The 15,603-nt window shown below is 41.9% G+C and overlaps 1 protein-coding gene across 6 annotated transcripts in view; it reads right to left on the minus strand.

The window, feature by feature from the left end:
- Positions 1-15,603, minus strand: part of Ano4 (anoctamin 4) — a 394,739-nt gene that overhangs the window by 85,282 nt on the left and 293,854 nt on the right. The window lies entirely within an intron of this gene.

Here is a 15,603-nt window from a genome sequence, read left to right on the forward strand (position 1 = left end):
ACTCCATTGAAAGCCTCACCAGTAGACTAGAAAAACCAGAATAATATTAGAACTTGAAGACAAAGTTGATACTTATCACTTGTAGACAAAAATGAGAAAAAATAATAAATGAACAAAATAGACAAGATCTCTGGGGCAGTACTAAAGATCAAATCTATAAAAATAGTAATAAATAAGGAACCCAAGTGTAGGTTATAGGCATAAAAAACCTATTCAATAAAAAAGCAGAATTTTTTTTAGATCCTGGGGAAGACATGGTGACCTGATATAGGAAGCTATCTAGAGCTCCAAATAGATGTCACAGAAAAAAACCTCCCTATGATATATTGCAAGTGCCAAAAGTACCAAACAATGAAAGAACACAAATTTGCAAAAGAGAAGCACCCATTCACCTATGAAGTCAAACCCATCAGGATAATGCAAGATTTCACAGCAGAAACACTAAAGGCTTTAGTGAGTGGGATGACATATTTCAAACACTGGGAGAAAACAATGCCAATCTAGATCACAGATTATACCAGTGTCAGCAAAAATATCCTTCACAACCAATGGAATAACAAAGACATGTCAAGATAAACATAGACTGACAGAATACTGGACAATATCCAAAGGGACTGTGCACCTAGAAGAGGAAGCAAGAAAAACACAGTCCTTAGAGCGTGGGGGTAGAGGTATGATGAAATCTCACCAGAAGGTCTGCTCAGTGTAGAGTACTCATCAAACACGCAGGAGGCCCTGGGGTCAACCTCTAGTATGGCAAGGAGGAGAAAGGAGCAAATCTCATTAAAAGTATAGATAGCAGAGGAGAAATAGGAAGGAATCAAACCATTGATTCAGAAAACCATCAAGTCGCTATATTAGATAAAGGAGGAAGCAATGAACATAGATCATACAAAGTACCCAGGGAGGGGGAGAGAAAACACAACAAAATAAGAGGCATTTGTATATAACTTACAGTAACAACCCTGAGTGTAAATGGCCTCAGTTCTTCAAATAACAATTCAGGCTGACTGGATTAAATCAGTATCCAACAATTCCTGCTAGCAAGGAATTCATCTCACCAGCAAAACATGTACACACTGAGCATGAAAGGGCTTGAAATGCTATTTCAGCAATTGTGAAAACAAGCAGTAGTAGCTATATTCACATCCAACAAAGCAGACTTTAAAAGTCAAAATTAGTCAGATGAGACAAATAAGATTTTATATATTGCTGAAGGGAACAGTTTCTCAAGAAAATATAACAATCATAAAGACATGTGATCTGAAAATTGGAGAGTACACTTTTAAGAAACAAACACTGTGGAATATAAAGGTAGCAATTGGTCCAACACAGCAATAATGGGTGACTTCAACATCCCACTCTCACCAGTAGGGAGAGCATCAAAACAAAATATCCACAAAAATCAAATGCACTCAGTGAACATCAATGGAGCTTACTTTCAATAGCTGAAGACTATGCATTTTTTCCATCAACACATGGAACTTTCCTCAAAATATGTCATACTTAGGACACAAAGCAAGTCTTAAGAAACAAACAAAGGGCCTGGAAAGATGGATCCGTGGTTAAGTATACTTGCTGCTTTTGCAGAGGACCCAGGTTCTGTTCCCAGCATCTACATGTTGGCTAACAACCATCTGTAACTCAAATTCTAGGTCACCAAATGTTCTTTCCTGACCTCCACAGGCATCAGGCACTCATGTGGTGAATAAACATAAATGTGGCCCAAACATTCATACAAATAAAATAAGTAAATTTAATTTAATCCTTTTTTTAAAGAAACACAAAAAAATTGAAGTAATTTCTATATCTTATCATAATGGAAAAAAACCCTACAAATCAAGAGAAGAAACAAAATAATTATATAAACAAGACAGAAACCAAATAATCCCTGAAAAAATGAAAGGCTGTTGAAGAAATAACAGAGGAGCATGGGAGAGTCCTAGAATTAAAAAGTCCAAATGCGGCATGCCGGAGCCTGTGGGGTTCAGGGAAAGCAGGGCTAAGAGGACATTTACAGCTATGTGTCTAGAGTGAAAGTAGGGAGACCTCAAATAACCTAATGATGCATCAATGCTTTTAAAAATAAGAACAAGCCAAACTCCCAAACACGAAAAGGAAAGGAATAACAGAGCACAGGGCAGAAAGAAGGAAACTCGGAAGAGCAGCACCAAGGCTCATCAAAATGTTGGGTTTCTTTGGAAACAGCAAACCAAAGTTGGCAAACCCGTAGCCAAAGTAGCTTGGAGTAATGAGTAACCATGTAGGACCATTTCACACTCCAGTCTTCAGACTGTGGAGCTAAAGCATTTTGGTTTTATTTAAAGGCTGACAGGGAGGGGATGAGCGAGAGAGGGACAAAGGGAAAGAACGAATTCTTTTTAGTTGTACATTTGCCAAAGATATCTACAGTTGGAAGATTAGAATTACTTCCAAAACTAAGACATCCACTCTGATAGGCAGTCAGACCCTTTACTGCGAAGTATTGTGTTTAGCGCTTAATGTTTTTTATACACCGGATGAGGCAGACTGAGGCTGCTGCTCTAACTGTTGGATGCTGGCTGAACTGGTTAATACTCATAGTGAGAAGTTTGCAGTATCCAAGTTCATGAGAGATTAGACTTAGTGAGTATTCAAGAGTAAACTAGAATGAAAAAAAAAAGAAGACCATTTTAAAAAATCATTAAAAGAAGTTTGGAAACAATAAACAGTTTCCTATTTAATCCTTAGACCAGAAAGACACAAATAAGACTGGCCCCCAGCTCTCTGCTAATCAGGCTGCCACTGACAGTCAAGAGCTACATGTTACTCAAATTCTCTACACAATTGCCATGGCATGAATCCATTATCCAGAGACTCGTCCACAGCTACCGTGCCCGTCCAGTCCTGGCTATGGCTCTCGGTTTATTTCTCCTTTTCTAGAGCTCCACTGTCCCAAGGATGGCAACGGGATGATCTTCTAGTTTGTTTACATGGCTGGGAACATTTATCTTCCCTGATCTCCCCATTTTCATCTTTCCCCATCTCTGTTATTTTCATGACATTCTGTAACTATTCCAGGTAGAGTAAAAATACCCTTCTTTAGCTCTTCTTCCCATTAAGTTTTTTTAAATGATTTACAATAGAGTATAAATAAATAATTGAATTAATTTTGTTTTTGTCTTCGCAATAGACACTTTTTTTTTCTCCAAAGGTGACTTTACTCCAAGGATGAGAGTTTAAATTACAAAGCCGTAGGTACTAGGAATGCACTGTTTATTAGGCTGTCTCTCTGACTTCCCTTTGGTCTGTCTCCTCTGTGATATTAGAATGGGAACTCTGTAAATCACCCTCATGCTTTGCTCTCTCTGATTTGCTTTTTTTTTTTTTTTTGAGACATAGTTTCTCTGTGTAGCTTTTTACCTTTCCTGGATCTCACTCTGTAGACCAGGCTGGCCTCGAACTCACAGAGATCCGCCTGCCTCTGCCTCCCGAGTGCTGGGATTAAAGGAGTGCACTACGTGCCACTGCCCGGCTCTGATTTGCTTTTTCAGTGCATGCACTAGATGGAGACTACAAGAGAAAGCTGAGGAGATTCCTCCGGCTCACTGGCCTACCTGTTCCCGCCAGTGCTGCCCTAGGAATCAATATCCTTCAACTTGAAAATGGAATTTGGGTCCAGATTCCAGCTTTCAAAGAAAAGCACTTCCCAAACAAGACTCCCTGCTCTGTGTCCCCTGCATGCTGGTGCTGGCAGGACAGCATCTTCTCTTCAGAGGTCTGGGGCTCAGCTCCATCCTACCTGCATGGTCCTTATCGTTCAGTCTTTTTCTTTATCCCATGAGCCTTAGCGGCAGTTGCTGCTTCACTTCCTACAGTCGTTAGTCACGGGACTAACTTCTGTGTTTCCTTTGTGACACTGAAGCTATTTAACTCACCATGTTAACTCCTTCGCTAACCACCAAGCTCCCACTTCCTGAACAGAATACCAGTGTTATAGGAGGCTATGAATAGAAACATTTGAGGGAAAGATGCTTTTCTCTCTTACCTCTCAATCAGAAACTGCATACACAGTAGCTACCTTACCAATCCTTCTTGCTTATCTAATAATTGATACAGTCGAAAGGTGGTTTCTGGATTTGGTTTTTGTCTGGCTGATTTTGGAGACAGGATCTCATTTTGCAGCCCAGCCTCACCTCAGACTCACAGTATTCCTCCTACCTCACTCTTCTTCCCAAGCCTTGGAATTACAGATGGGGGCCAACATGACCAGTCATTTCTAAATTTGAATTCTGAAAGATGCTGATCTGAAGTCTAATTCTACCCTACAGGATTTTTCTCTCTTCTGCTGAAATTTCCTTTCTTAAAAACATACTAGGAGTTTAAAAACAAAGAAAAATATTATATGGCATCATCTGAACCCTGTGAGGGGTCACAGACTAAGGCGTTATATAATTGTCACAAGACAACTGTAATTAACTCGGGGTTTCTATGACTATTCCAATCCCCAGTGTACTGCTTTCTTATGTGTCAGTCATGTGTCATGTGACTTGTAATCCTCTTTCCTAGAGGAAGAGTGTGATTCCTCAACCCATTCACACCATCCTTGGCAGTAACACTTCTTCTGGCTTATGGAGCATGAGTTGAATTGATACATTGGGAGCAGACACTTAGGGGGTTTGCCATGATTCTCCTTCGCCATGAAAATGCATGTGTGAAGTACAGGTTGCTCCTTCAGTCAGGCATTGTGATAAAAATGACATTTGAAGCAAACTTCACCTGAGTCACAGCTAATGAGTTAGGTGCTCAAGAAACAATCATTTAGCTGGGCGGCGGTGGCGCATGCCTTTAATCCCAGCACTCGGGAGGCAGAGGCAGGCGGATCTCTGTGAGTTCGAGGCCAGCCTGGTCTACCAAGTGAGTTCCAGGACAGGCACAAAGCTACACAAAGAAACCCTGTCTCCAAAAACCAAAAAAAAAATAAAAAAAACCAAAAACAAACAAACAAACAAACAAAACCAATCATTTGAAGAGGCCGCTGAAATGAGAAGCTTACTAGTTACTGCAGCAGAACCTAGTGGAACCTGACTGACACAACCTTGAACCCAGAGAAGATCATCCTTTGAGTTACAGCCTCAAAAGGACAGATTTCCCCACCCCTACTGGTAAAAAGCCACAGCAATCCAAGAAATGGAGGAGGAGAAAGAGGAAGAGGGATGAGACTTGTGGGGTGGGGGGAAACAATAAAGGAGGAAGAAAGGCTCGAGAGGTTGGGATAGAGGAAGGATGTTTTTGTCAGAGATAAGAAAAAGGCATGCCCAAGAAAGACAGGGCATGAAAGAAAGAGAGATCAGGATTATAAATGGTTCTTAAGAAAAGCTGGAGACCATTTTGAATGTATTTGACACAGCCTCCAGGCAGTGGCTGCTTTCTGTCACAAATCTAGGTGATGGGTGATGAATACAGGACAACACGGATCTAGCAGGTCATATGCTCCATAGCAAACTCTTACTTTGATCAGAACTTCAAAAGATTTTAGAACAACAAAAGGTAGGTCAAATTTTATAAAATAAATAAATAGCTGCCTAGGAGGGACCACTATGTGGATTTCCTTTATACCCTTTGAGAAGTGCAGATAAAAGACTGGACAGGCTAATGAACTCAGAAGTTTAATATCATGTGCATGAGACATGAGACATTTCACAAAGAAGATGGCCCCTGAAGTCTTTGTGGAAGGGACAAGATTCCATCAGAGAGAGAGGAGAGAGGCTCTCACAGGGAAGATCAATAGTCAGGGAGTAGTTAGAGAACTTGTATGGCTGTGTTGTAAGAGCATATTGCCCTGAAAGCTGACAGAAGAGGGTAAGAAATGTTTTAAAGGAGTTTGAGCTTTATCCCAAAGTCCTAGGGAAGTCACTGAAAGATGTTAGATAGGAAATTATTGTTAATTCATAGGCATAGCTTAGTACTTGGAATGGGAGGTACATAACTGAAGCGATGGGTATTGAAATCTTGCCCATACTGTTTGTTCTGAGAATCCAGAAGTGGCTTAGTTTGTATTTCTATTGCTGTGAAGAGACACCATGACCACAGCAACTCTTCTAAAGGAAAACATGTAATTGGGACTCCCTTATAGTTCAGAGTTTAGTTTGCTGTCATTATGGTGGGAAGCATGGTGGCATGCAGGCAGACATGGTGCTGGAGAAGGTGCTGAGTAGAGCTGCCAATCTACATCCAGATTGGCAGGGGGCAGGAAGAGAGAGGGAGACACACTGGGTCTGGCTTGAGCATCTGAAACCTCAAAGCCCACCCCCCAGTGACACACTTCCTCCAACAAAGCCGCGCCTACTCCAACAAGGCCACACTTCCCGATAGTGCCACTCCCTATGAGCCTTTGGAGGCCATTTTCATTCCAGCCACCACTGGGAGGAAGGGTACCTCCTCACTGGGCAAAGGTGCTGCATGCCCCTGTGGCTGCAGTCCTGCGAATGATCCGTAACATGAACACAGTAGGCAGATGTGACAGTGAGGAAAGACAGGGCAGGTGGGGAGACATCCTGATTGTGCAAGAGTTGGCGGCCACTTCCAAGAGGGTGACGGTCGTGAGGTCAGAAGTGAGAAGGAAGGACCATTAGGACTTACTGATGATGGTGACCGGTAGGGAGGGTGATAGTATAAAAGCCAGACAACCGGCAGTGGTGATATCCTTTCTCTTGAGTGGAAAACAAAACTGATGGTTTGTATACAGTGTCCAGGGTGAGGAAGGTGGGGATGTGAAGAGCTAGGTTTATCCCTAGGTATAAAGACATTTCTAAGATGCAGTTCTGGGTCGCTGGTCATTTCAATGATCATTATCAGCAACATTTATATATTTAACACCTCCTCTGAAAGGCCACTTCCATGCATGTCCTAGAAATGGGTAAAAAGTATTCTGGTCTGGGCCTGGCCTTCAGAAATACTCTGAGTCTTGTGGGTAGCCCATGGCGAGGGAGAGCCAGATGGGTTATACACAGAGCTTGAGTTTGTGATCACACGAACTGCCGTTCTAACTCCAGAATTTGCTTGTGGCTGGGTGGGCCTGGAGGAGACGGTCATGGATGCTGATCTCCTCCCCCTTCTGTAAGGTGAGGATGCACTGATGTTGCAAGGCTGGGTCAAGGGCCTAAGGAGATGATGGCAAGGGCCATGCCTCACAGATCCTGGCCAAGGTACCTACCTGTGGGGCACAAAGCTTCCGTTGACCCCTGCTCACCTTTGTATGCACGGACCACTGCTCTATCTAATGACAGAATTCACAGCATGGTTACGAATGTCCACTCTGTGTAACAGTACAATATTCATCTCTTCTCTTCAACTTTACATCAACCCTCTCTTATTGTACTTTAATTCACCAAATCTCTTTACTTATAAGTGTGCTACATTGCCGTATACTATATTTGATGAGTGAAACAACCTATTTAAGATCAAGTTTAATATGCTCATGTTAAATGTTTAAATAAAGAACACATACCATACGAGAATATACCTATGACCACATCGTGACATATGTTTCTGTATTAAAATATCTGGCATGCAAGTGACATTGAAAGTTTTTCTTGAATGACTGAGCTGATAAGTAGATGACATTTAAAGGTTTAAAAAATGTGGCCAGGTATGGTGGCCCACACCTTTAATCTCAGCACCTGGGAGGCAGAATCGGGCCTATCTCTGTGAGTTTAAGCCATTTTGGTCTACATAATGAGTTCCAGGCCAGCCAGAGCTAGAGTAAGAGTCTATCTCCTCTTATCATCCTCCTCCCTCTCTCCTCCCCCTACTCCCCTCCCCTTTTTCTCTCTTCTCTCTCCTACCCTCTGTTACATGCATGCATACATACATACATACATACATGCATACATACATACATACAAACACACACACAAATACAAACATGTTATTTCCAAACACGTTATGAAAGATGGTTTCTCAAATATTAAGATACTTCACCTATCTTTAGAATCTCCAGTCACCCACAGTTTTGCTTTCCCCATATGATTAGGTCATATCTTTGATCCTTAAACCTAAGTTTTATGTCATTAAGCCCTACTTGAAAGGAATCCCACGAGCTTCTGCAGCACAAACCTTCAGGCTTCACAGCTTTTACACCGTGGCCTCAACTTAAAACTTTTCAGAACACAGCTATGTCTCCCGAGGCTGCAGAGCAACCTCAACAGCCTGCATATTGAGGATCCTGATGCCAGCAAGAAACTGCAATAAAACACGCATCCTGAGACTGCCCTGTGTCACTGGGGCACTAGGAGAACATTAATCCTACTGAAATCAATCTTGTATCTCATTGCCTAAAGGACTCTCCAAAGACTTCAGATCGATGAAAACAACAGAAAAACTCCAAATGCTCTAAAAGGAAAATTACAGTAGAAAGTATATGCTTTGGCAATCAATATCTTCAGATATCTGTGCTGTGAAGATTTAAGAGACAAGCCGGAATGTGGTACTAATACATATGAGTATATCTGGAACACGGAGGACAAGCGTAGTCGGAAGTAATTCTATTTCAGTTCAAGTCAGAAAGTCTTCCAAGGATCCTCAACACAGCCCTGGCCTACAGTCCTGTTGCTGCTGCTACTTTGTCTCCAAACCTTGGAATTTTATGGTCCGGCAAATATACATTGCTATGTAAGGCAGAACACTGGTACTCCAAATATGTCTGCAGTCTAATCTCTAGACTTTTTCCATGTACCAATGTGTATGGCAAAGAGGAATTATATTGCAGATAGAATTGAGGCTGTTCATTGGCTGACATGAAGGTGGAGAATGCTAAGGTTTAAATGTGGTTTGACAACTGGTGTCAGGATATTAAAAAGTGCCGGAATCTTTTAGAGGAGGTCTTGAGATGTAGGAGTGGAAAGGTTCCCACAGGAGTTGTTAGAAAAGAACAAACCTGCCCTCTCCCCATTAACTTGTGCTTCTCCAACTGCCATGTGATGTCTCTCCAGATCGTACTCTATTAGCTAAAACACCCTCAACTGGAAGCCAACACCAGGGCCATGGTCTTGGATGTCTAGAACTGTGAGCTAAATGCTTATCTTTTCTTCACACAGTTTCCAGTCTCAGGTATATTATTACTGCAATACAAGGTGGACTAAGGAATTTCCAGGCGGGCCTAATGTAATCACAAGGACACACAGAACTGGAAAAGGTGGGCAAATGTCAGGGAAGAAGATGCGATAACAGAATCTTGATAATGATATAATGCTTTCAAGCGAGAGGAAGGGGTCTTAAGTCAGGAACGCAGCAGCCTCTAGAAGTTAGAAAGGACAGAGAAATATATCTGCCCCATAGTCTCCAGAAAGGGATATAGTCCTGACATACCCTGATTTTTATCCCATCAAGACCCATATGAACTAGATACGGTCATTATCCACATTTTCATCGCAGGGGAAAACTGAGGCACATAATTCCTAGACACTTATTTACCACTGATTCCAGTGCTTGGATTCTGAAGCCAGGCTCTCTGGCCTAGTCTTCTCTTGTTCCTATATAGGAGTTTCCTACAGCAGATACAACAAATCACCACTAAACTAGTTGCTTGAAATAAGAACGTGTATTGCTGTAGTCTTTGAAAGTGACAGTCCAATGTGGAAATCCAACCACTTGCACAGCTGGATAGTTCTTTGTGGAGAGGCTCATCCTGTGCATTATAAGGTGGTTAGCAGTGTTCTGGGCCTCTGCCTCTCAGAGGCCAGGAGCAGTCCCCACTCCTAAGCTGTGACATTTAAACACGTTTTAAGGCATTGCACAATTCCACCTGGCTGATGCTCACTGGTTTAAAATTTGTAGCTGATTGCCACTAGCTAAAATCTAAGCTCTAAGAGAGTACAATCTAATGAAAATAATTGATGCTGACAGTGATAGAAATAAAGAAAAACTGGAAAATATTCCTATGTGTAGCTAGCGTACATTTTGAAAGGCAATTCAAAATAGATCCATTTCTTGGAAGATTTTCTGCATATGCATTATAAATAGTAACACAACTCTCCCCTATTTCCTTTTTTTATATCTAGCACCCATAGAAAATCTTTATTATGGGTATTGACCTTAGAAAGCAATTTTCTTGAAGATGCTTCTGCTAACATCTTTTTAAGAATAAAGGGCAGTGTGATACTTAAGCAGAGTAACATCCCCAGGAATGAGATGAAGAGGAATAAATTAATGGTCAAATGGACGTGTGTACCACAGTCATCAGATGCCTGTGGAACTTCATTTATCAGATCTGGAGACTGTCTGGCATGAAGGACAGAGGCACAGTGATTCTCCAGGCAGTGAGGAGGGCTCCAATTTTTTGTACCACTCTGCCATCAGCACCAAAGGAAAACCTAGCAAGGTGTGGAGAGATGTCTGATCATCCCAAGGTGGAGAAGGGACGTGACTAGTATCTTGTGGAGGCCAGGATCCTGTTAACTATCTTATAATGTATAAGGTGGCTCTCCACAACAAAGCATTAGCCCCATACAGGGGGCCTCTATGTCTGGGCTAGAATTTCTTCTTCATCACTGCCTAGTTTCTTTAATAAGCTTGCTTTCTTTTTCCTCCTGCAAAGACTGGCAAGCTAGCATCCCAGCATTTCCCGAGTCAGGGACAAGTGCATGACTGAGCATCTCAATCTTATGGGCATATATATCTATGGATGGTCAGAAAGATGACTTCTCATTAAGGTATATAATTTTGATATATAGAAAATATATTAAAATATGCTTCATAATTATATATTTTTATTGTCCCACAAGGACTATAGGACATTTAAAAGCCTGTTTTGTTCCTTTAACTCCCAGTTTAAGACAAGCTACATACATTTTGCTGATTTGAAACCTCAAAGCAGATTCAAATTAGACTGAATATTTCTGTAAATGGATCATAAGTTAAAAATTTTACAGATATGCATAAGTCATAGGTGCCTAACCAAGGTTATTAACATAAACCAACCTAAAATGTTATACCAATTCTTCACTTGCCAAGTCAGGCCGATAAAGACCTGCTTCCCTGTGTAGATTTCTCAGGAGCCTGTCTCATGGGCATTGTGCCCCTGGCCTCAGGTCAGAATTTATATACAAGGGACCTTGAAGCCAGGCATTGCCATGGTTATTCACCCCCCTCAGTTATTTTATTGCAAAAAGTTTTGCAGTTGAATACATATATAAGCTGTAGAGAATTGGAGGAGAGGAGAGATAGAGAAAATTGGAATTGAGAGAATTAGAACGAGAAGGAATTAGAACTTAGAAGAAATTAGAAGCTAGCAGAAATTGTAACACAGGTAGAACTGACGCTTGTAGCAGTATAATTAGAGCGATAACAAAGGAATATACAGCCAAAGAATCAGAGAGCATGACCTGAACAGGTCACATAAGAATTTATTCCGTTCCTAGAAAATATCCCTCAGATAAAAAGAAGACTTAAATTAAGTTTCATTACACTGTAGACCTTTTCCTCGAACCTTGTTTGCAGCCTTGGAGCTGGTCTCCATGGGCTTCATTAATTCATCCCAAACCAGAAAGCACAAAAAAGAAAACTACAGATCCATGTTTAAGTAGAGTGGTAGGCCACCTGTTTGCTTTTAAAACTGATTCTCAATTTCAGTTCTTTCTTGTATAATAACAATTCAAAGTGTAAAAGTTTTTTATTCTGTGCTGCCTTTATTTTTTTTCCTTTTTTTCTTTAATTTGTTCATTTACTAAACAAATGTTGAGTGCCTATTTGTATGTTAGGTATTGTATTAGATTGGATATGATTGTAGGCAAAACCAGACAGGGCCTATGCCCCCAGAGTATTTGCAGTTTACCTGAAGAGACCTGAATTAACCAAAAAATGCTGAAAAATTGGTAAATTTCAAATGCAGAGTGTTATCTAAGAACTATGCTATTTGGCTAGGGGGGTGGCTCTGTCAATCAAGTGCCTGCAGCTTGACATGAAGATCTGAGTTTGGATCCCAGTACTCACATCAAAAGCTAGATGTCTTGGTCCACCCCTGTAACCTCATGGCTGGGGAGGTGGAGAAAGGAGGATTCCTGGGGTTTGCTGGCTAAGAAAACCTAGGCAAATCTGTGATCTTCTCAGTGACCAGACCCTGTCTCCAAAAGGAAAGTGGAAATGGAGTAGCACACCTGAGATCAACCTCCATATGCATGCACACATGCACACGTACCACACACACATCCCCCACCTTCTCTCACTCCCCCTCTCAAAACCGTGTTTCTATAGAGTGAAGAACAAATCTATTTGATCTTTAGAATGACTGACAGGAAGCGAGGGAGACAGGGTGGCTTCTCTCGGAAGAAACCTTCTCCAGGAGCTGAGTTCTGAAACTTGAACAGTTCATGACCTCATTATACATAGGTCTAAAGAAGTTCATCTCACAGAAGGCCAGAGTGGAATGGTGGTTCCCAAAGGCTGGAAAAGCAAAGGGGAAGAGGGACGAGAAGGGGATGGTGAACAAGCACAAGCCATGCTTGTGATAGTGTTCTTCTTAATAGGGTGAATACAGTCAGCAATAATCTACAGGGTAATTCAAACCAGTTACAAAAGCGGGTACCTAATGCATCTGTCAAGATACCATACAAGTTTACAGTGGCTATGGTATCGGCTGCCAACAACTGAGTAAGCATCGGTGCCATGAGCACTCAGGGAACGATGGAGGCAGCGCATGTGGAGAAGAGACTTGAGTCCAGTCTGAGGTGAGTGTGCTAATTCCACTGCCTCAGTTCTTCCCCCACACAGTGTGGTATCGGGTTCACATAGTCACTCATTCTTCCCACCGAACAAACCACAGTAAGCACTGGCTGTGGGTTTTGAAAATGGTGGGACTTGTAGTTTGAGAGCAAGAAAATAAAACATACTATATTCAAAGAAAAAATACCACACTAAAAGGAAAAGAACAAAATATTACCAAGACATGGAAGTTTGCATAGGCCTGGGGATCCCTGGTAGAGGTTGGAATCCATGGAAAGTTTTTCTGGGAGAAATGTCTTTGGTAAATCCCGAAAGAGGGGAGTCTAAGGGAGAGGTTGTTCCAGGTGGAAGGAGGAACTAGTGTAGGAGGGAAGAGAAAAGCACAAGGTGACTTAAAGAGGTCAGAGCTCAGCACAGCTAAAGCACAGGCCTGGGAGGCAGATGTAGGAGCTCCTGAGCAGTTGTTTTTAACACTTTCCCATTCTGATTATGATTTATTAACCTTGCAGTTCTATTTCATCCACCACATTCATGATCCACAACTTCCATCATTCCAGCACACACACAATGAGCAACTTTTGCAAAATCAACACATCGCACAAGCCCTTGGTATGCATGTGGAAAGCTGGGATCTCATGTCACAGCTCCCAGAGCTCATGAAACAGCTATTTCTGATTAAATTAATCCCATTAATACCATCCTCAAAACATCTTTAGGGAGTTTTGTTTTCTAATTATATCAATAATTGTTTCCAACTTGGCAGGCAGCATTCTTCACATCTTACTTTTACACACCAATTCAAGGGATGCTACCCGTGTGGCACAATGATTTTCAAACAGCAAGACATTCCCATCACCCATACTATCTAGGACCTTGCTTAAGTTTTCATGTCTCATTGGCATGATATCATTGCCTCTGTTCTCTCGGTGCCCCTGAACTCTGGTAATTATGATTGTTTATTTCAGCTGCCCTTCTCCTTTTCTTCTTTAGTTGCTCTGCCTCAAGTCTCAGCTTAGTCTCCTTTTTTTGAGCAACAATGCTAGGCCCTCTGCACACCTTGTAACCGAATCTGCGGAAATATTTATAGAACACAACTTGTGGTTTCCCAAGCACCCCATCCTACCCAGTGTCTGTGCTCTTTCCTACCTTACCATCTCTTATTCTTAGGATATGTTGCCTTCTTTACCTAGCTGGCCAAGTCTGTATCTGTGTGAACCATTTCTTTAGTAATCAACCTTCATCAATTACCAACATCTTTCCAAATCAGGAGCGCCTCTACTCTGCTTTTAAGGTGCATTATTGGACTAGTTGCAGTTATTTAAAACACAGTATCTATTACCATGCTGGAGTCAAAACCGTGTTATTTGGCTTATATTCAGATAACGCCTGCAAAGGCGCAGACATTGAATTAGTGGCTGCTGAACTAATTATTTATTCCCTGAACTGATCTGCAAATGTGTTGAAAGGCTCTGAGACAGCAGAATACCATGATCCCCATATATTATCACCCTTGAACTGTTCCATATTTAAAAATACTTAACCAAAATATCATTCTTGTTTGTGATCTCTAGTAATATTGGAGGGTATCTAGATGCTTCTTCTAAGTTTGAGAGACATGAAGACTAGCATTGTCCTACAGTAAGGACATCAGGCACACAACAGGCGAGAAGGTGGTGGTGGCACACCTTCCACTCCATTTGCTCTGCTCCCTTAAAACAACCTAAAACTTCCACTGGAGTATTCCATATACTCCACTGATAACCCTGTCTACCTGTTTACCCATCCATCCATCTCTCCATCCCTCCACCCACCTTTCCACTCTATCCTTCCATCTAGCTATCTATCTATCCATTCACCCACCTATCCATGTATATATCCATTACCCCCAAACTCTGAGCTCTTCCTACACTGTGCAAGGCAAGCTTCCAGTCATCGAAGAAATTGCATGACAGCAAACCAGTCTCCACTTGTGAAGGATTAAAACATCAATCACTGCTCTAAAAAGACCTCCCAGGATCGAAATGAAAAAGCAGAAACAAGTTAGCCTTTCTCTCTTTCTTGAGAAAACACCCATAGATTCTGAACTTTGGATTAATATCGAGTCCCATCTGATTGCTAATTTCCGTGGAGGCCTTTGGACTGTGAGCTTCCTGTTTTATATGTCCAAGTAATGAGGCTGGGCTGGTATCCATCAGACCTGTGGGGATGCAGGGTTTGTTTATTTCACAGGCTTTCCCATGGCTTCTCTTGTACTACATCGATCTTCCCCAGCACAGCACATTTCAATGCAGACCATCTATACATCGTTTTTCTTCTCTCCTTGGCTCCCAGAGTTTGATTGATTTTTTTTTCTGTTGCTAAAACATGCACTCACCTTGCATTCCCTGCACCTTCTTGACAACTGTCATTTGGCTTACATTTTTTTTTTTTTTTAAAAAAAAGATCAGAATTGGCAACCTATTTGTAAAACAATCTGTCACCCCTTTCCATCCCTCAGGTAAGTCATTTTCACTGAAGTTGTCACCAGGTCGGGCACAGGGAAGGCCAGGGATTCCCGAGTCTGTCTGAATGTAGGCTGGGCTGACTTGAACGATGCTGTCTTTGGGAGGCTGCTCTTCTCCCCAGCTGTATATAGTCTGTGGGATGCTTTTCTCTGCCATCGCCTACCCTGCCTCCTCCCAGCATTCCTTGCCATCCTAGGAAGCTCAGGGTAAATTCTTGATTGCTTTTGCAACTCTTTCCAGGCCACATTACTCAGTCAACGTTTTCTCTCTGCCCGAGTGACAAAAGTGACTGATGGATGAGCTGGCAAGTGGGCTGCCAGGGTACGTGGCTCTCCCTGCGGTCACTTGCTGAACTACTGAAGGAAAGGAGAACCGAGCAGCAAACCGCAGTGAAAGCAAG

This window comes from Peromyscus maniculatus, chromosome 18, assembly GCF_049852395.1.
Source record: "Peromyscus maniculatus bairdii isolate BWxNUB_F1_BW_parent chromosome 18, HU_Pman_BW_mat_3.1, whole genome shotgun sequence".
Taxonomy (NCBI): domain Eukaryota; kingdom Metazoa; phylum Chordata; class Mammalia; order Rodentia; family Cricetidae; genus Peromyscus; species Peromyscus maniculatus.